The sequence below is a fragment of the Scyliorhinus torazame genome, chromosome 21, assembly GCF_047496885.1.
Source record: "Scyliorhinus torazame isolate Kashiwa2021f chromosome 21, sScyTor2.1, whole genome shotgun sequence".
NCBI lineage: Eukaryota > Metazoa > Chordata > Chondrichthyes > Carcharhiniformes > Scyliorhinidae > Scyliorhinus > Scyliorhinus torazame.
In genome coordinates this window covers 111111591-111133910 of record NC_092727.1, presented here as the reverse complement: position 1 = coordinate 111133910, position 22320 = coordinate 111111591, and the positions used below count along the sequence as shown (strand labels likewise).

The 22320-nt window shown below is 49.7% G+C and overlaps 1 long non-coding RNA gene across 2 annotated transcripts in view; it reads left to right on the top strand.

The window, feature by feature from the left end:
- LOC140398499 (uncharacterized) overlaps nucleotides 1–22320 on the top strand; it is a 189522-nt gene that overhangs the window by 152881 nt on the left and 14321 nt on the right. The window contains exon 3 of one of the 2 annotated variants that reach the window (XR_011937499.1): nucleotides 3633–3834. The exons of the other annotated variant lie outside the window; for it this stretch is intronic. This is a non-coding gene — a long non-coding RNA (uncharacterized lncRNA). The remainder of the gene's footprint in view (nucleotides 1–3632; nucleotides 3835–22320) is intronic. 2 annotated transcript variants of the gene reach the window in all.

Sequence of the window (22320 nt, the reverse complement as noted above, 5' to 3'; positions counted from 1 at the left end):
TAAATTTAGAGTACCCAATTAATTTTTTCCAATTAAGGGGCAATTTAGCGTGGCCAATCCACCTAGCCTGCACATCTTTGGGTTGTGGGGAGCGAAACCCACGCAAACACAGGGAGAATGTGCAAACTCCACATGGACAGTGACCCAGAGCCGGGATCGAACCTGGGACCTCGGCGCCTTGAGGCAGCAGGGCTAACACATTGCGCCACCGTGCTGCCCTTGCTGAAGACATTTTTGACTGTATCACTTGCAATCTCTCTCTAGTCATTCACGACTTCAGAGAGTCGTGAACACCGCCCAGTCCATCACACGAACCTGCCTCCCATCCATTGACTCCATCTACACCTCCCGCTGCCTGGGGAAAGAGGGCAGCATAATCAAAGATCCCTCCCACCCGGCTTACTCACTCTTCCAACTTCTTCCATCGGGCAGGAGATACAGAAGTCTGAGAACACGCACGAACAGACTCAAAAACAGCTTCTTCCCCACTGTCACCAGACTCCTAAATGACCCTCTTATGGACTGACCTCATTAACACTACACCCTGTATGCTTCATCCGATGCCAGTGCTTATGTAGTTACATTGTATATGTTGTGTTGCCTTATTATGTATTTTCTTTTATTCCCTTTTCTTCCCATGTACTTAATAATCTGTTGAGCTGCTCGCAGAAAAATACTTTTCACTGTACCTCGGTACACATGACAATAAACAAATCCAATCCAATCCATTGGGTGTCCCTGCCTTGAAGTCTTTCACCCATTGTGTATTTTCAAGTGATTTTGGGTGTGTCTGTTTGTGACAGTCAATATCCAGCACTTTGCATTCTTAATCTTAGATAGTTATAAGTTTTGATGGGTCTCTGGGTTATCGGAAATGTCTCTCTCTTCACACTCCCTGAGGGTGATTTGTTGGTTTCTCACCTTTAGCCTGGAGTGTGACCCTGCATTTTTGAACAGGTTGTCTCAGTTCAAATTGTAAAATTCTAGTCAGTTGAAAATTGAAAAATAAATATTTTCAAAACTAAAGGGGTAGCCTCATGACAAAGGTAGTACCTGAGTTTTCCCAATATCAATGATTCTTGCACCCAATCAGCAGTGTCCACTCAGCAATCTAAGTGCATCACATACACAACAGGCCCCTCAGTGCATATCTCACTGTGGAATGCCTGCAGGAAGAATTGCTTTCTGAATTACTGTGCAAGTATAGCTGAATATAGGGTGGCATGGTGGCACAGTGTTTAGCACTGCTGCCTCACAGTACCAGGGACTTGGATTCAGTTCCGATCTTGGGTGACTGTCTGTGTGGAGTTTGCACGTTCTCCCCGTGTCGGCGTGGGTTTCCTCCGGGTGCTCCGGTTTCCTTCCACAGTCCAACGATATGCAGGTTCGGTGGATTGGTCATGTTAAATAGCCTCTCAGTGTCCAAAACACTAGAAGGGGTTACGGGGATAGGCCGGGGGGTGGGCATAGGTAAGATGCTCCTTCGGAGGGTTGGTGCAGGCTTGATGGGCCGAATGGCTTCCTTTTGCATTGTAGGGATTCTGTGATCCCATAGTATGCAAACTGTGTGATGACTGGCTGAGGACAAAAATCAAGAGAATTGTTTATAGCTTCCGAACGAATAGGGAACACATGAAAAACATACTTTTCATAATGCAATCCTCAGTATAGTATGCTTTTATAACTCCCGAAGGTAGCCTTATAAGGGTCTTTCCTCGGATACAGCCTTTAACCTCATGGCACGACTACAATATGGTGAAATTTCACCTCTGGGCATGTACTTTTATGTATTTACAATTGAATGAAACATTAGTTGATTGAGTCAATACAAAGTACATTCAATTAATATTGCTGTTAAAAAAAAAGTCTGGGGGCAGCAGGGTGGCGCAGTGGGTTAGCCCTGCAGCCTCAGGGCACCGAGGTCCCAGGTTCGATCCCGGCTCTGGGTCACTGTCCGTGTGGAGTTTGCACATTCTCCCCGTGTTTGCGTGGGTCTCACCCCCACAACCCAAAAGATGTGCAGGGTAGGTGGATTGGCCACGCCAAATTGCCCCTTAATTGGAAAAAATTAATTGGGTACTCTAAATTTTTTTTTAAAAGAAAAAAAAAAGTGTGGTGGACATTCTATCCTGTGCCAGTAAGTGTTCTACAAGCACATGGTTTTGCCATTCGTAAAGGAAGACTGGGATAGCTGATCAACAATGGCTGTATTTTTCTAGCATATTGTACAAAAAGAAATGGCACATTGAAATAAAGTGCACTTTCTGAAAAAAGAGATCCACACCTATTGATTTAGAAATCTCTTACAGCTTCATGTCACTAGATACATTAGTGACCTGGGTGTATCATGCAGGAGTGAGACCCGGCATCCTCAGGGGACTGGGTGGCTCAGTAGGTTAGAACATTGTACGTTCACCTCGGGCCTCTCCATTTATATGCAGCTCAGACTGAGGCAATGGGAGCACCTCTCGCTCACGATTGCATGTGTTCCTAGTCAAATTAATTGGGGCTCTCGCAATCCTGATGACACAGCTGGAAGCAGCAATGATCTGGCATTAATTAACTGTAATTGACTTCTCGCTATGCACAAGGAGGCATGTTTGCCATCAATATGGGTAAGAACTGGACCAAGGGTTTCCGATTTGAGTGCGATTGGGCACACATTGTGCCCAAAATTGAGCTAGTTTTTAGAAGCGAATTGTTGCTCAGATTTCATCTCAGACATTTTTGCTCATTTCTGAAAAAATGTGTCACTTGCGGTGCGAAAATCGGCATGATTCCCGTCAGCCCCGGTGGCACGATCCCAATCACAATTTTTAGTCAATTAAAACATTTCTTTCCCCCATGTGAAAAACAGCACACTTGAGGTGCAAAGCGTCTGCTTCGCCTGGCCCCAAGGGTCATCAGAGCACTTCACTCAAGAGCACGCTACATTTAAACGGCTCCATAACACTCACTCTCATTTAAGCCAGGAGACCAGCTCCCACATTCTCAGAGGGCGCCCTGACTTGTCTGCTGGGTGCCGTGGGGGATAGATCAGCCACAATCTACCCACAGGTTGGCAGGAGGCATTGCAGGGGGTTCACTGGTGGGCAGCACTAATCGGGCCAGCAGCCAGCCGAAGAGGATGAAGGTTCAATATATAAATTTAAAAAAAAATTTAGAGTACCCAATTAATGTTTTCCAATTATGGGGCAATTTAGCGTGACCAATCCACCTACCCTGCACATCTTTGGGTTGTGAGGGCGAAACCCACGCAAACATGGGGAGAATGTGCAATTTCCACACAGACAGTGACCCAGAGCCGGAATCAAGCCTGGGAACTCGGCGCCATGAGGTAGCAGCACTAACCATATAAAAATAATGAATGACCTACTACGACCTGCAAGGGGAACTGCTTCCTATATCACCTAGGCATTTCACCCTTCTGTTAACTATTGGAATGTCACCTTGAACCCACATGACACCACCCCGCAGGTCCCCAGCACCCGACCCCATCCTCAAACCACCCCCGGCACTCCTTATCAAAATTCCTCCCTGCTTAAGCGCAGTGCCCACACATGCCAGTTGTCCTCAACCTCTGACCCGCCAGTCGCCCATCTCACAATATTCCCTTTTGTGTCCCAAATCAGGAGAAGATTGCTCACAACTGGAGAGAGAGAGAGAAGACAGGCAGACAAATGCCCGAACTAAGGACCCTGGCTCCTTTTGAAGAGAAAGCCATGGGGCTCATAGTGGGCATGCAGGAGTGGTCCTGCACAGAGAGCGAGGTTGGCCTGTGCAGAGAAGTGATGAGCTACTGCACCTTAATCCAGATCACCAACATCAAGTGAGGTATTTGTTAATTTCCTTCTCGTGCCACGGGACAAAGGGATGTACGCTTGACCCTCAGACCGCGTGAATCATTACTGATTTTCAAAACGAAAAAAACAGTTGTGATGAACACGCCAGGGGAAGCAAGGGTGCCTGTAGGCTCTGAGGGTTGGCGGATATTCCTTAGCATCACTGTCATTTTGGAAGTGCCAAGGGGAATTGTAAAGGGACAATGTCATGGAGCCCTGGCATGAGCATTGGTGGGTGCTGTCCTCTTCCATTGGGGGCTGTTCTCCTTCTGCATGTGGTGGGGTGTGGGGGGGGGGGGGGGGGTGTGGGGTGTTCCCCTTATCCGCCAGGGGGTCCTGATATCTGTAGGGGAGGGGAGGCCATTTCAGTTAGGGGAGGTCTCGATGTCCATATTGGAGGGTGGGGGGGCTTACATTTAACTTTGAGGTCAGGGTGCCTTTAAAAACGGCGCCTCGATCTCCAATTCCTGGCATTGCTGGCATGTTTACGCTCCCCCCACCACCAGATGGTTGTGTAATCCTTGCCAGCATTATGAATTCGGACAGAGTGACATTTGATGTAGGTGAGAAAAGGCATCTGTGAAGACGTCAACTTTCACACAGCCTTTCTCGCCTGCTCCAACGCTGTGCAATTTTGGGAAAATTCCGCCCATTGTCTTTCCTGCTCCAGCTATGACTAAATGTTGTGCAAATTATGGAAGCTTGGAATCCTTTTTGATCTGTAATGAAATCCTTTCATTCACAATTTTACTATCGCACCATAGTTGTTTAATGGTGTTTTGTCTAGCAATTCAAGTTGTGGGTTCTAAAAATGCATCTTTAAGTGGTTGAACCAATGTCAGTGAGCATAGCATAGAAATGACTGTCAGCTGAGATCAGTTAATGGGTTCATGTAACATTCCCCTGTTTGCCATATTAATAGAGGCAGTAACACATTTAAATGACGAGGGTTAAAGCCTCCATTAAAATTGTGTTATTGGTAACTCCTAGGTATACTTATTTCATCACTGGAATTGTTAAATATAGAACTCAAATACCACTGTCTGATTGCCTTATTCTGAGCACGGGGGTAAGTAGAACCTTTGTTAACTGTTTTTAATTCAAGAAAACGCTTGAAGGTTGACTCTGGTCTGCATTGTTTGAATTTGTTCTCCGGCCTGAGGATCAGCCTATGTTTAGCTCAGCCTCTTTGAGTATTATTTTTCCTACATGTGTTATGGTTCAGACAAGTAGGTTATGTTTGTTCAGGATTGACTTGATCCTTTTTTAACATCTTGCATCCCATGTTGAGAGAAGGCCTTGTGGCAGAGTGGGTAGCATCCCTGACTCTGAGCCAGAGGCTCCAGGTTCAAGCCCCACTCCAGCACAAGATGGCCAGGATTGCGGCATTCATAACATCACCGGACAGGTTTGACTATCGAATTGACAGTCCTTCCAACATGTGCCAGTGGTAGGCCATATGAACAGGAGTGATACCTGGTCAGCCATGTGATGAAAAGGATTTGGAGCGCCGACTATCTCTCTCTGTAGTTCCGAGTTACAACATCCACGTAAAGTGTGTGTTGCCGCAGCAACCCAAACTCCCATAAGACATAGGTGCAGAATTAGGCCACTCGGCCCATCGAGTCTGCTCTGCCATTCAATCATGGCTGATATTTTCTCATCCCCATTCTCCTGCCTTCTCCCCATAACCCCTGATCCCCTTATTAATCAAGAACCTATCTATCTCTGTCTTAAAGACACTCAGTGATGTGGCCTCCACAGCCTTCTGCAGCAAAGAGTTCCACAGATTCACCACCCTCTGGCTGAAGAAATACCTCCTCACCTCTATTTTAAAGGATCGTCCCTTTAGTCTGAGATGGTGTCCTCTGGTTCTAGTTTTTCCTACAAGTGGAAACATCCTCACCATGTCCACTCTATCCAGGCCTCGCAGTATCTTTTAAGTTTCAATAAGATCCCCCCTCATCATTCTAAACTCCAACGAGTACAGACCCAGAGTCCTCAAATGTTCCTCATACGACAAGTTCTTTATTCCAGATACAAATAATTATTTATCAAGAAACTGACCACTGTGCACTAATGAAACTCCCTGCAGGGGTCTGGCAGGTTCCATTGGCTGGGTCGTTGGTGTGGTCAGATTGGTGCCAACATGCTTGCTCCTTGCTCTGGCTGGAGTGGAATCGGGCCCGAGTCCATTCTATAGCGGAGATCGTGGCATTGTGGTAAGGATTTGGCTGTGGGCAGAAAGCTCAGAAGGAAGATCCCATGTTAATATTGTGAATAATGAATCGCCCAGTCAATGTTGTTTGGAAATATATTGTGTACACCTTTTGATTGTTTTGTGCACTTGAACTCGGTTTGACTGTTTTCAACCTTAAAATAGAAAACTTTCATTTAATTTTAGCGTGGCTTACTACTGAATTCACACGGTCGCTTCTCCCAAAAATAAACATAACTTGAAATTGGCTCTTGTCCGGGTTAGAAAAAAATTCCTACTCCCATGAGTCCTGGGTTGAAATCCAATAAAGACCGATGGGAGGAAAATCTGCCCAGTTCCAATATTACATTCAAACTAAAATACTGCAGTTGCTGGAAATCTGAAATAAAAACAGAAGTGCTGGGAAAACCCTGTAGGGCTGGCAGCATCCGTGGGGAGAGAAACAAAGTTAACAGGTGAGATTTTCCCACGAGTGAATCACGGGAGAGCCCCAAATCGGGCTTTGCGGTGGGCTCGAAACCTCGTTCTAGTCACCTGACTCGCTGCACCCAGCGAAATCTGGATCTCACCCTTGCTGGCTGCGATCCAGATAATGATATTTAAATGAGCCATTAGGCTTTGGAATATCCAGATGCCATATTCACCCACTACCAGGGAGTCAATGGCCACGCCTGCGAGTCTTTAACCGGGCGCTGTTTACCACTGATTTCAACAATTGTGGACCAGGCATGATGGCATTTCAGGAGGTCTTGCAGGCTATTAGGGGCCTCAGCGTGGTTGGGGACAGGACATGGTAGTACCCTGGCACTCCCCCTGGCACCCAGGCACCTTGTCACTGCCAGCCTGGCACCCTGGCAGTGCTACCTGGGCACCATGGCAGTGCCAATCTGAGCTCTGGCTCTCCTTGCCTTGTAATTCTTTATTTTATCCTTTGCATAATTATGTTTTGTCTGGCACTATATTCCTGGATGATCCTGGCTGGAGTTTGGTGATGGGGAGCCAAATTAAATCAGAGAGAATCCTTGTTTGATTGAGGTGGACAAAGGCGTCTGGGGTGGGTCCAATCTTGCAATGGTGGGTTTGCTGGTGAGTGGTCCTATGCCTTGGCGGTGCTGTTGGCATCAATACATTGGCTGCCATTGTGAATGATGTTCTGGACAATGATTTTGGTGCCATGGTGCAGTGTTTTGGTGCTCTCTTTGATGAACTGTGAAATATCCTTGAGAAAATAATGGAAGGGCAGGAGAGAATCCTGGTATTTGATATAGCAATTTACTTGTTGGGGGCTCGTCTTTGGCCCTTGGAAATCCTGCGGCATGGTGTATCATCTATCCTGACTGACTTGGTGGGTAGGTGCCGGACAAGGAGTGTTTGTGAGCCCAATCACTTGCAAGGGGTTGGCGACTGAGTTTGAGAATTGGCTGCCATGCTTTTGCACTCTCAATTTAAATGCTAGGTGTTTCAGGTTCCACAGAGCATATTGTATCTGGTCTTCAAGGCCTGGGGTCGGTTGAAGGCCCCAAACACTGGTCTTATACTATCCTGACCTCGATGTTCATCAAGAGGGGTTGGGTATGGCTGGTCATGTCGAGTCACCCCCACCCCCGGCTACAGCCTAGGTTTCTTGCTGCCTGGGCATCGAGGTGACAGTGTGGCAGAGGTGATGCTGCTTAGCTCAATGGAGCTTTTGAGAGATCCTGAGGCTCAATGATCCTGTCATGGCTTTGGCCTTTCCAAGTGGCATGGATGGTGTTATTATCCTGCATATGCAGGTTAGTTGCATTGGCCATGTTAAATTACCCATTATGTCCAAAGATGTATAGGTTAGGTGGCGTTATGGTATTAGGCCTAGGTGAGGTGCTCTTTCAGAGGGTTGGTGTGGACTCGATGGACCGAATGGCCTCCTTCTGCACTGTAGGAATCCTATGAATTCTATGGCGCGAAAAACATATCCTAAATTCTCGTGGTCGTTGCGAGCAATCGCTGAGTGGGAAGGTGGGCACCTTTTTTACCATGTTTTCATGACCTTATGCTTTTCTCCCTTGTTCTCTGGTGGTGGGTTTAGAGGCACCAAGTTGAGTCTAATGATTGTACAGTGTCAGCGATATTGCTGTTCTCCTGTCCCCCTCTGTATCCATGTATACTGAGACATTTTTGCTGAGCTGTACCACTTCTGTGGGTGTTGCATTTTTTGTCAAAATTAAAAACTTCAATGAAAATACTTCAAGTAATAACTCATGAAGGCGTTAAACCATGCCAGTGTTGTGGCACCAAAAAGCCTCACAGGCACATGTGACCTACAGACAGGGCAGATTATCTCCACTATTAATGGTTTGGATACCTTTGGAAAATGTGCAGATTGAAAACCTCCCAACATACACAGGGTCACCAGGAAGCAAATTTAAAACAGATTTGAGGAAAAACGACTTCTCCCATAGGGCTGTGAATCTGTGGAATTTGCTAACCCAGTGTGCGGTGGATGTAGGGACAGTGGGTAAATTGAAGGAGGGGTTAGACAGATTTTTAATTGGTAATGTGTTGAAGGGTTATGGACAATGAACAGGACGGTGGAGTTGAGGCCAGGATGGGATCAGCCATGATCACACTGAAGGTGTTAGGCTCGGGAGGCAACATTGCCTACTCCTGCTCCTAGGTCATGTGTTCTAGGGAGGAGATGCTCTGGCTGATTTTGCAATCCAGCTCTTGGTCTGTAACATTGAGTTTGGCAGATGAGGAACATATCAGCCATGATAGAATGGCGGAGCAGAGCTGATGGGCCGAATGGCTGAATTCTGCTCCTATATCTTATGAACTTATGAACTAAGTCTTCGCATAAAAAGCTATCAACGACATACAGGAGTCACACCAAGATGCAAAACAACATTGCTTCCTCGGTAAGATTTAAGTTCCCAGATATACCTTCTGGAATGCTGACATACACATTAATGGGCACATCACTAATGTTAAAATAGATAAGGAGAAAGTATGACAGTCCTGCCTGATAGAGAACGGTGACAGGTTAAACTAATCTCTGCAGCCACCTACAACGCAGTTGTATGGACTTAGAAGAATCAAACTACAGCTCAAAGGGACATTGCAAGCAATGCTCCAATATATGGACAAATAGACATGGGAAGCCTTACATGTGCTTCACAGCCAAGAATTCTGTCTTCTGATCCGGAACGCCTGTGTCGACCTCAACCTCATCCAAAAGATTGAAGAGATTAACCAGCGAGGCTCTGGTTCTGATTTTGAAAGGTTTTCCAAAGCTATTCACTGGGCTGGCTCGACTGAAGACTGAATGTAGCATAGCCTGTAAATCTGTTTACTCCAAGGAAAGTACCAGACCTGCTTATGGAACGAGTACAACTGCAACTTGACAAGATGACCAATATGGGAATCATCTCCCCTGTCACTCAGCCAATGGAATGGTAATCCGGGATGGTCCTGGTTCTGAAACCAAACTGGTCGCCTCACATCTGTGCCGACCTGACACAACTCAACAAGGCAGGTGGCGAGGGAAATCCACCCGCTGTCCTCGGTGGACGACAGCTTGACCAAACTCTCCAAGAGCACCGTGATCGTAAAACCTTATGCTCACAGTGGCTTCTGGCAGATATCTTTAATGACAAAAAATCTAAGTTGCCGACAACTCTATTTGGCAGATTTTGCTTCCATTGTTTGCCCTGCAGCATTACCTCCGCACACAATATTTTTCGGGGCACATTGTCGGCCATTTTACAAGGTCTAAAAGAAGCTATCTGCCACAGGGCTGATGTTATTGTCCACATAACTACTGCTGAGAAATAAATCATGAGATTCAAGGCCGCTGGCAAGAATCTGGACGAACAATGAATGACGTGTGAATTCTCCAAGAGCTCCATTTGGTTATTCGGTCACATTGTGAGCAACAAAGGCACCATGATGGACCCACATAAAACAAAGACCATCAATGAATTTCTCACCCCGTCATTCATTCAGGGTCTCCAAAGGTTCCTGGACATGATAAACCAGCTAGTGAAATTCTTGCCAAACCGGGCATAATTCATGGAGCTCTTGTGACACCTACTGAAAAAGGCCATTAATGATTACATCATTAGGCTGAAAGTGATCACTGAGACAGATCAAAAAACCATTAGTCTCACTACTGGATGAGAAGGAACTCGCAAGAAAACCCTCCAGAATTCAGGGATTCCGCACTGTGTCTCACGAGCTTCACAGGGGACGGATCAAATGTCTCAGGGAACATTGTGCAGAGCCACAGTTGACCATCCCATGACACAGGATGTTAATCTGGTCAACAAAGTTGAGTCCTACTCCCCAGTTTGTGACAACACAATTGTCGGCGAGCTACAGGAAGCTACAACAGATACACCAAGAGAAGATGCAAGGTGGGGAGTGAGTCACATCCATCAACATTCCATTCAAGGAAAACCATAGCAGCGTTCCCACAGCATTGTAATGAAAATATACTTTGGACAACAGAAACTCTTCACTGTTATTGACGATCAGCTGATGTTTGGTATGTGGTTGGTTATTCCCGTCTCACCCTGACCAGAGATTCTGCAATGAATCCACCAAGACCACTTGGGCATCACAAAGCGCACAGCACAGGTTCAGTCTGCAGTGTGGTGGCCGGGAATATCATGAGCAATCAAAGAGATAATTTTAAACAGTTAGGTGTTAACCTTGCACAAACCAGCCCAGAGGGAATTCCTCCGCGTGCTCCGGTTTCCTCCCACAGTCCAAAGATGTGCAGGTTAGGTGGATTGGCCATGATAAATTGCCCTTAGTGTCCAAAATTGCCTTTAGTGTTGGGTGGGGTTACTGGGTTATGGGGTAGGGTGGAGGTGTCGACCTTGGGTAGGGTGCTCTTTCCAAGAGCCGGTGCAGACTCGATGGGCCGAATGGTCTCCTTCTGCATTGTAAATTCTATGATTACCCCAACACAGTTCCCTACCACACCATGTGAATGTTTGGGAATGGATCTATTGATGCACAACTGCAAAGCCTTCCTGATCATTGTCAGCTACTTCCCTAGGTAGAGCGAGGTGAGGTGTTGGCACACAATGATCACGGAACCGGTCATCAATAGAATAATGTTTCTGCAGTACATGGCATTCCGAGAATGGCTCACAATTCGTCAATGAATACTTCACTCATTTTGCCAAGAGCTACATATTTCAACACCTCACCAGCTCCTTGAGGTATCCACAATCTAATGTGGACGGCATGGTGTCAGAGGGGATGGCACGTTGGCAGAGTGGATAGCACTGCTGCCTCACAATGTCAGCGACCAGGGTTCGATTCTGGCCTTGGATGACTGTGTGGTGTTTGCACGTTCTGCGTGAGTTTCCTCCAAGTGCCCTTGTTTCCTCCCACCGTCCAAACGTTAGGTGGATTGACCATGCTAAATTGGCTCTTAGTTTCCAAAGATGTGTAAGTTGGGGTAGGGGTTAGGGTGGCACGGTAGCACAGTGGTTAGCACTGCTGCTTCACGCTTGTAATGACGCGTGTTCGATCGCGTCCCCGGGTCACTGTCCGTGTGGAGTTTGCACATTCTCCCCGTGTCTGCGTGGGCTTCACCCCCACAACCCAAAGATGTGCAAGATAGGTGGATTTGCCATGCTAAAATTGCCCCATAATTTGGAAAAAAAGAATTGCCTACTCTAAATTTTAAAAATAGTTGAGGGGGGGGGGGGGGGGTGGGTACAGGGATAGGGCAGGGGTTTGGGCAGAGGTAGGATCCTCATTCAGAGGGTCAGCGCACACTCGATGGGCTGAATGGCCTGCTTCTGCACTGTGGGGATTCTATGGGAAGGGGCATCAGTACTATTAAAACACTCTTGAAGAAAAATTACTACTTTCAAATAGTACTTTTGGCGCATCTCTCCACTCCACTGCAATGTGGATTGTTACCATCAGAGCTGCTAATGGACAGAAAATGTTGTACTCAGTTTCCCATACTACCTAGGAAATGAATCCGAAGGCTAGCAATCTGGGACTATCGGAAGGTTCTGGACCATGAGAAGTTGGGGGTGGGGGGCAGGGAGGGGTGGAAAAGTTCTCCTGATCCTCCTTGCTCACAAGCAGTGCTGCAAAGGCATTTACCTTTTCTGCACCATTGGCCTTGCCTCCTTAGAACTGACAGGTTTCCAGAAGCCTGGGAACTGTGGCTAGCCAGACTGAATCCTGTAAAGTAGATTAAATGTGAAGCTCCCAATTATTTATATGGTCTATCCACTTCCTTCGCGTGAATGAGCTGCTCACCCTTTCTCACGTCTCCGTTAAACCTTCCATTAGAGGTGTTGGATGCAGGTTGGAGTTAGGTTTGGGATTTTTTTGAAAAGTATGGGTGCGATTTAGCGAATCACGCAAGAGCCCCAAATCGGGCCCCACGCTGGGCCGACCGCGAGTTACCCGACTCGCTCCGTCTGGCGAGATCCAAATCTGCATATTTAAATGAGAATGGTGCATTGAGTTCCGGCTCCTGGGACTCAACCGCCGTGCCTGCGAGACCTCGCCAGGGCGGCACTTAGTACTGGTCCACACAAACAATTAGAGACCCTCAGGAGGTCAGGGTCAGGGCAGGGTAGCACCCTGGCACTCCCCCTGGCAACCAGGGCCTTGGCACAGCAAACCTGACGCCCTTGCAGAGCCGTCAAGATAAGGTGCGAGTGCCAGGGTGTCAGGCTGGCACTGCCAGGGGTTGGTTCGGGGGGGCCTTGCCCATTAGAGATGAGATAAAGTTTGGGGGGGGGGGGGTGGTTCCAAGGGCCCCCGGGAAGGTTGGAGAGTGAGGGAGGGGGTCAGAAACCAGGGTGGGGGGGGGGGGGGGGCGGGGATGACGGAGATGAGGGCTGCCGATCAAAATGGCACTCCGCTCTGAGAGCAGCCGTTTCTGCTGGCGTGCTCGGCTCACTAGCAGGAAATCTCTCCAAGTGCGGCCTTGGCGGGGAGATACTCCCTGAGGTAAAAAAAAATGGCAAAGTGCCGTTGCATAGCGGCAGCTGTCGAGAATCACCCCGCCAAACACCCCCGAAAGCCGACTTGTTTCAAGTCTGCTCAATCACGCCCTATATCTTACTGGACCCCAGTCGGGAGTTGGAATAGTCTCAAATGGGTTCACACGGTGCAACATAGACTGTGATACTAGAGGACAATCTTTCCTCTTGGGTCTTACTTGCAATTAGAGAGAAACTGATGCCCAAATCTGATAAGATGAAATGAAATAAATATCCCAAATACGTCACATCTCTACCAAGTCAGTCCACAGTTAAATGGCTAAAGATGTCTCTGATTAGTGATCTGCAACTGGATTCTCCGCTCCCCCCAGCCACCTGTTTCACGGCAGCATCATTTGTTGGTGGCGGGATTCTCTACTCATGCCCCTGGTCAATGGGATTTGCCATTGAAGCCACCCCACAACCGTCGGGAAATCTGTGGGCGGGAACAGAGAATTCCAACAGCTGGAGAGTCCCGGCCAATATATCAGTTAAAGAACAAAGTGCCTGAGTTGTGATTATATAAACAGAGGAAGTTAAGGGTTTGAAATTATGATGTGAGATATTTCCTATGAACATTGATCAAGTTTCTCTGAGTCTCTGAACGTCAACTCTCTCTATCCCCCTTATTATCTTATAAACCTCTATTAAGTCACCTCTCATCCTCCTCCGCTCCAAAGAGAAAAGACCTAGCTCCCTCAATCGTTCCTCATAAGACCTATCCTGCAAACCAGGCAGCATCCTGGTAAATCTCCTTTGCACCCTTTCCAATGCTACCACATCCTTCCTATAATGAGGTGACCAGAACTGCACACAATACTCCAAATGTGGTCTCACCAGGGTCATGTATAGTTGCAGAATAATCCCGCGGCTCTTAAACACAAGCCCCCTGTTAATAAATGCTAACACACTATAAGCCTTCTTCACGGCTCTATCCACTTGAGTGGCAACCTTCAGAGATCTGTGACATGAACCCCAAGATCTCTCTGTTCCTCCACTTCCTCAGAAACCTGCCGTTGACCCTGTAATCCACATTAAAAAAATTTCTACCAAAATGAATCACCTCGCACTTATCAGGGTAAAACTCCATCTGCCATTTTTCGGCCCAGCTCTGCATCCTATCAATGTCTTTTTGCAGCCTACAACAGCCCTCCACCTCATCCTCCTCGGGTGGATGTAGCTGTTACAAGGGGGCATAACTATAAGATTCAGGGTGGGAGATATAGGAGGGATGTCCGAGGTAGGTTCTTTACTCAGAGAGTGATTAGGATGTGGAATGGACTGCCTGCTGTGAGAGTGGAGTTGGACACTTTAGGAACTTTCAAGCAGTTATTGGATGGGCACATAGAGCACACCAGAATGACAGGGAGTGGTGTAGCTTGATGTACTGTTCTATGTTTTATGTTCTATGTAACCCTCCTTCTCTGCTATTTTAGTGTCAAAGTTAGTCCGTTTGAAATAAGTGGGTAAGCAAACATTTCAACATAACAGAGAGAGGAATTCCAGAGAACTTGTTGAGAATTTGTGCATTAACATCTGATGCATAATTTTGGGGACTAACATTTGACTTTAAGGTGTTTAAATGTATTCCAGTGATTCAGGATATTGGCCTTATGGTAAGTGGAGACCAGGGATCGAAAGGCCTATTTATACAGGACTGTCTGGGATCAGGTCCCAGCTAAGCAGGCTCTTATTTATGCTGCTTAACTCCTGCCTGGCTGGACATTGACTGTTTTGTTTTGGAGAAAGTTCAACAGATGCCTGGATGTGCAGGCCTCTCCCAACAGTTAGTAGGGTTGCCAACTGTGATTAAATGCATTCCTGGAGGTTTCATCACATGACTTGCTCAATGCTCCAGCTGTTATTTGGCCAAAATATCCTTCCTTGTTACGCACTGTCTCCCGACGCCAATTGGAAAGCAAAGCGACCCCATTATCCAATCCAATAATCCTACTGTCAGCTAATTTGTTTTTCTCACATTTTCAATATTTTTATGTCTGGTAAAGAAAAATGGTCAAAGAAAATGACAAGGCGGGGGGGTGGGGGGGGGGGGGGGAATCCCTTTTTAACATTCCAATGATTTTTCTCCAGGATTGCACGCAACTGCGTCCTGGAGATTGTTCTTCAATTCCTGGAGACTCCAGGACAATTCTGGAGGGTTGGTAACCCTAACGGTTAGAGCAAATGTTTAGGGGAGGGGTAGATTATCTGCTTCTGCACATTTAAACTGCCACACAAAAGTGACCTGGGTAATACAAGGGACAAACCCTGATCATTTTGCAAGCAAGTGTTCCATCTAGGTTGTTACTTACCGTGTGAATCTGTGGCCAATGGGGAGTCTGATTGCAGTCAACTCTGGAATAAATTTGGGTCCGAGCTCGGAATGTGCACAGCTAATTTTGCAACAGTTTGAAGGTGATATAGCCCCAGAGATTTGTTAAATGCACCTAAAAAAGCATTGAGGTCATTGCCATGTTCACAGCTTTGAAGCATAGCAGAAGCTCACGCTGTAATTTTCCAATTGCACTGATGATGGGTTTCATCATTTCTCGGCGAAAGAACAAATGATGCTCTGCCTATTTCATTTGTGGAAGCAGAACACTGGGACATTATAACCAGCTCGTGACACCATCAAAGAGTATTGAAAATAAGCAAGAATGATAAAACACTAATTTCCTCTTATTTTCTTTCTTAATGTATGCACTAATCAAAGTAATAGACAGTACTGCATGGGTCAATTATATTGTAGAATGTTGGCACTGGGCTGTCAGTCCTGAAGTTCTATAGCAATACATGATATTTCCATTACCCTCACATTTTATCCATGCAGCCTCTCCAAGAAATCTCCTAATTTAGCACCAATTATTTCCTAAATCTGGGTCACTGTGGTGTTCCCAATGTCTGTCTAAAGTGAACTAGACTGAAGCTGCCAAATCTCATTTAACCTGAGCACCATAAAAACCAATCGTTCAAAACCGAGTTGTCTGACTGAATGCTAACTTGGGCCTCAGAAGTAAAATAGCAGGACTGTGTCTAACATGCTCTGCCACCCAGTACCCCCGACTATGTGCAACCTTATTAACTGGATTAATTAGTCTGAAAAAATAAAAGACTTTGTTTTCTGCCACATTGCAACAAGCCACCAGTTCACAACTCCCACTGGTATTCAGTGTATTTTACCACAGCTGGTTATCTGCAAGACAGACCCAGCAACCTGATCACTGGGGAAACCAATATAACAGAGGTTGGCTATAGCAATATTGAAAATGTTTGATTCTACTCCCGCTGAATATTAATTTTGCTTTTGCCTTCCGTACATATCTGTTGGAACATTCTGCTATTGACTGTCATATAAAGTCGGGAAAATGTGGGCGGCACGGTAGCACAGTGGTTAGCACTGCTGCTTCACAGTGCCAGGATCCCAGGTTCGATTCCTGCTTGGGTCACTGGCTGTGCGGAGTCTGCACGTTCTCCCCGTGTCTGCGTGGGTTTCCTCCGGGTGCTCCGGTTTCCTCCCGAAAGACGAGCTGTTAGGTGAATTGGACATTCTGAATTCTCCCTCAGTGTACCCGAACAGGCGCCGGAGTGTGGCGACTAGGGGATTTTGACAGTAACTTTATTGCACTGTTAATGTAAGCCTTCTTGTGACAATAATAAAGATTATTATTATTATTTTTAGACATTGGAAGAAACTCTGTGAATGTTGGATTCAAAGGTTTACATAAATGGGGATTGGGAACTTCCACAAGTATAATGGCTTCCCTGGCAGTGGAGGGTGTGAACGATGGGAATGCGCGTTGACAGCAGTGGGACTGGAAAACCCCGGCCAATGGCGGGCCACTTCCGCCGCCGCAAAACATGGCGCAGGGGGATGGGCATCTTTATTCAGCATTTGAATTTGCGTGATCCCCAACCTGTCACCCCAAGCCCACCTCCTTCCTTTTTTCATTCCCCTCATATAGCCCCCAAACAAAACAAAACAGCCATAACTCCCCCCCCCCCCCCCCCCCCCCCCACTCCATCTGACGCTTCAATTCACTTTAAGAAGTCGATAAACGGCTTCCACCTCAGGGTGAAGGCCTCTTCCACTCCACGAACATACCGTTTTACAGGTGCAAAGGTTTTGCCAGATCACTCACCCATACCCTCGCCTTTGGCAGCTCCCAGTATCGCTCAACAAAATCCGCCTCCGGGCTATCAGGGAGGCCAAGCCATCGGCCTCTCTCCCCTCCTGAACCACTGATCTTCTGACCCTCTGAATATTGTGACCTCCGGACCCAGAGCCACCCCATACGCACAGAATTGCGGACATTACGGGCGGGATTCTCCCCTACCTGGCGGGGCACCATCAGGGGCTAGGTCGGCCCCGGAGTGGTTTGCGCCGTGCCGGCCGGCGGGGAAGGGGCTTGGTGCCATGCCAACCGTCGCCGAAGGGCCTCCGCTGGTCAGCGCGAGTCGGCGCATGCACGGGAACGCCAGCGTGTGCTGGCATCATCCCAGCGCATATGCAGGGGGGTTCTTCTCCGCGTCGGCCATCGCGGACTGTTACAGCGGCCGACAGGGAACAATAGAGTGCCCCCATGGCACAGGCCCGTCCGCGGATTGGTGGGCACCGATCGCGGGCCAGGCCACCGTGGGGGCACCTCCTGGGGCCAGATCCCCCTGCGCACCCCCGAGGACCCCGGAGGCTGCCCGCGCCGCCAGGTCCCGCCGGTAAGGACCTACTCGAATTTACGCCGGCGAGACCGGCAAAAAGCGGGCGGCCACTCGGCCCATCGCGGGCCGGAGAATCGCCGGGGGGTGCTGCTGCCAGCAGCCGCTGACCGGCGCGACGCGATTCCCGCCCCCGCAAAATCCCCGGCGCCGGAGAATTCGTCAGCCAACAGGGGCGGGATTCACGCAGCCCCCCGGCGATTCTCCGACCCGGTGGGGGGTCGGAGAATCCCGCCCTACATCTGAAAAGCCCTCCCAAAACCACTCAACCTCGGACGTGCCCAAAATATATGCATGTGGTTCACCCCTTCCCTCCCTCCCCCTGACACACCGCCTGCACCTACCCTCCATCCCCAAAAAGAACCTGTTCATCCTCGAGACCGCCATGTGGGCTCTGTTCACCACCATAAATTAGATGAGGTTTAATCTCACACACTAGGAGGAAGCATTCACCCTCTGCAGGGTTTCCCTCCATACCCCAGCCCCCAACTCCTCCCCCAGCTCTTTCTGTCTGTCTGACGTCCTCCCTATCCACCAGCTCTCCATATACATCTGCCAGTCTTTCCTCCCCAATGTCATCCTTGGACAACAACTTGTCTTGCAGCACCGCAGGTGGCAGCTCCAGCAAGGATGGCACCTCTTTTCTAACAAAGCCCCTCCCCTGCAGGTACCTTAGGCAATTGATACATCTCCTCAAGCTCTCCCAGACCTGCAAACTTTCCTCCCACAAACAAGTCCCTGTGGTACTCTATTCTCACCAGCCGCCATCCCCATCGCGTCCAACACCACCGGCACAACCTATGGGGCGAGATTCTCCGAGCCCCCGCCATGGCGGAGGCGGAAGAGACTCTCTCCACTGCGCATGCACGGGAATGCCGTGAGCGGGCGCTGACGCTCCCGCGCATGCGCCGCCCGGCAATGTAATTTCCGTGCCAGCTGGCGGGGCACCAAAGGCCTTCTCCGCCAGCTGGCGGGGCGGAAATTCGTCCGGCGCCGGCCTAGCCCCTCAAGGTTGGGGCTCGGCCCCCAAAGATGCGGAGCATTCCGCACCTTTGGGGCGGCGTGATGCCCGACTGATTTGCGCCATTTTGGGCGCCAGTCGGCGGACATCGCGCCGATACCGGAGAATTTCGCCCATGGTTATCACATATCAGCGCCCACAGCGACATGTCTTCCAGTCCGAAGTTGGAACACTGATTCCAAACCCTCATTGTTGATACCAACACCAGACCAGCGAGAACGACAGGGGCACCATCAACAGTGCCCCCACCCCACGTCGCTCTCTTTCCAGAAACACCGTCCTCACCTATGCAGCCAACCCTGCCCACACGAACCTCGATACCAATATATTTAGCTTTCTAAAAAAGGATTTAGGAGCAAAGAAGAGGAGATTCTGAAATATGAACAGAAACTTCGGCACCCTGGTCATTTTCACCGTCTGTACATGCCTGCCAAAGTTAAGGGCCACACATCCCACCTCTTAAAGTCCGCCTTCATACCGTCCACCAATCGCACCAAGTTCAACTTATGCAGCTGGGTCCAACTTCACACCACCTGTATCCCAATATAGGGAAACTCACCCCCCCCCCCGCCTAGAACGGCAACACCCCCCAGCTTCCACTCCTGGCCCTTGGCATTTATTGGGAACACCGAGCTTTTCTTCTTGTTATTAAAATCCAGGCTGGAAATCCATCTGGACCTGTGCCTTCCCCGCCTGCATCGACCCCACCCAGTCCATCACCCCACTCAGCCCAATCAGAGCCCCCAATCCCTGCACTCCACTCTTGGGAATTCCAGCCCGTCCAAGAACCGCCTCATACTCTGCTTCCCGGTCAGAGTTCCTCAGCCTAGTCTGATCCCCCATTTTCAGATCAAGAAACACGACGCCCAATTCTTTAAGTGTGCATAAATTCACGACCGTTTAACCGGCCCATTCAGTTCCCACACATTCCACATAACCAGCCAGATCGGGAGGTTCCCAACCCCCCTTCCTTGCTGCTCAGCCTTATCCCTTCTTTACCCAGACCCCCCCCAAGTCCATTCGCTGCACTCCTCCGGGCTCTCCCCAACATGTCCACTGCCATCCCTCCTTAACCAACTGCACTACACCATCATTTCCCATGTCAACAACCCTCCACTCCCTTCCAATAACCAAACAAAAACCCAACCCATCCCCCCTCCACCGCTCCCTGCTCCTGTCGACACCCCCACTTCACTCCAGTTAGCTAGCTAGCTTGCTGGCTCCATCTGGGGCCTCCGTCTCCCCCCCTTCCCCAAATCCGCCTTTCATCCCCCACACCACAGGTGGGGTTATCCCAGCCCGGGGCCGGGCCGGAGAATCCCCGCAACCGGGCCATGCCGCCCCGACACGCCTGTGCGTTTGGCACGGCCAGTCCGCCGATTCCCCGGCCCTGATGGGCCGAGCGGCCGCTCTAAAAAGGCAGAGTCTCGCCGTCCACACCAGGTCGCAGCCGGCGGGAACTCTGTGCTCAGGGTCGGAGGCGGCCTGTGGGGGGTGGGGGGAGGGGAGGGGGGGTGACTCCGACCCCGGGGGGGGCGGGGCTCCGATGGGGCCTGGCCCACGATGGGGGCCCACCGATCGGCAGGCCGATCTCTCGCTCCCCAGGCCGATCTCTTGCTCCCCCGGTCTATTTTCTTCCGTGCCGGCCCCTGAACTCCCGCGCCAAGTTGCGTCGGGGCCGGCGCGTTGAGGGATGCCACTGCGCATGCGCGGGTTGGCGCCGGGGTCACTGTGCATGCGCGGATCCCGCGGCGCACAGTTTGCGGCGGGATGAGGCTGGAGCGGCGTGAACCACTCCAGCGCCGTGCTGGCCCCCTGTAAGGGCCAGAATCGGTAATCCCAGCAGCGTTTCCGACGGCGTGGACACTCTGCCGCCGAATGGGAGAATCCCGCCCCCCGAAGCCCAAACATTAAAGAAAGCACACTCACCCTCTCCACTTCCGTTCTCATTAAATTCACCAATCCACCCATCCTGTGAACCCACATTCCCCACAATTAATATCTCCACAGTTCAGAGTCCTCACACTCCGCCCAATCAATGGTCGCCCATAAACTCCCTCGCCTCCTGCGGCATATCAGAATAAACCCCCGATGGGGTAGGATTCGCCGACCCCCCCCCCCCCCCCCCGCCGGGTCGGAGAATCGCCACGGGGCGGCGTGAATCCCACCCCCCCCCCCCAGCGATTCTCCGGCCCGCGATGGGCCAAAGTCCCGCTGCTGTCATGCCAGTCCCACCGGTGTGAATCAAACCACCTCCCCTCCCGGCAGGACTGGCGGCGCGGCTGGGCTCCGGGGTCCTTGGAGGGACACGGGGCAATCTGGCCCCGGGGGGTGGGCCTACGGTGGCCTGGCCCGCGATAGGGGCCCACTGATCCGCGGGCGGGCCGGGTAGGGGAGAATCCCAGGATGTGTAACCCACAGATGAGCAGGACACAGCACCCCAAACGTCACCCCCCCTTGCAGAGCTTTGATCCGGTTGGAGCCAGCCCACCGCTAGGCCAACTCCACACCCAGGTCCTTGTATTTTCTCAGCTCGCTCCCCTCCTGGGTGCACTTCTTTGGCAGTCTCGTCCATCTCATGATTTTCTTCTTATCGAGAAAACGATGCAGCCTCACCACGATCACCCCCCAGTTGCTCCCCCACCTTCGGCCTCCTTCTCAGCGCCCTGTGCACCCAATCCACCTCAAGGGTAAATTCAAAGACTTCCCCCCCCCCCCCCCCCCAGCTTATTTAACAGCCTACACTCCTTCGGCCCCCTCAAGCATCCCCACGATCCGGAGATTCTGCCTCCTGGAGTGATTCTCAAGGTACCTTCTCCCTCAACCTCTTGTAGCTATCCGCCACCGACGCCATCTCTGCCTCCAGTGAGGCCAGCCGGTGCTCGTGCTCCCCCATCGATTCCTCCACTTTCTGGAGTGCCAGGCCCTGCACCTCCAGCCTCTGCTCCACTCACTCGATAGCCGCCCTAAGCGGCTCCACCACCTTAGCCAGGTCCTCCAAGGCCTCCATCCTCTGCTGCTGGAACGTGATGTTCAAAACGTTCAAGAGATGCTCTGTAGTCCACTGGGCAGGAAACGATGCCCTAGCTCCTTCCGCCATCTTATATTCTCACAGTCACGCTGCTGCCTCTTACTTGTTACTCTCCTTACGGTAGCATAGTGGTTAGCACAGTTGCTTCACAGCTCCAGGGTCCCAGGTTTGATTCTCAGACTTGTTCGAAGTCTGCTCGTTCTCCCCATTTTGCGTCACCTTCTAAAACAATCACTGATGTGTCATCAATTTTTAATTGAATTAATATTTTGTGGCGTGTCAGATGGGAATTTTTCAACATAAGGGCATGATATAAATGGGTATTGCATAGCACAGTGCTTTCACTTGAGGGAGCGGAGTTCAAATCTAACCCCAGGAGTATTGAGTGAAGGTAACTGATTGAAATACTAGGGAAGGAAGATTAGGCAAATTTTTAATATGCAGTGAATTGTTTTGATCTAAAATGCTCATGAACAAAGAACAACACAGCA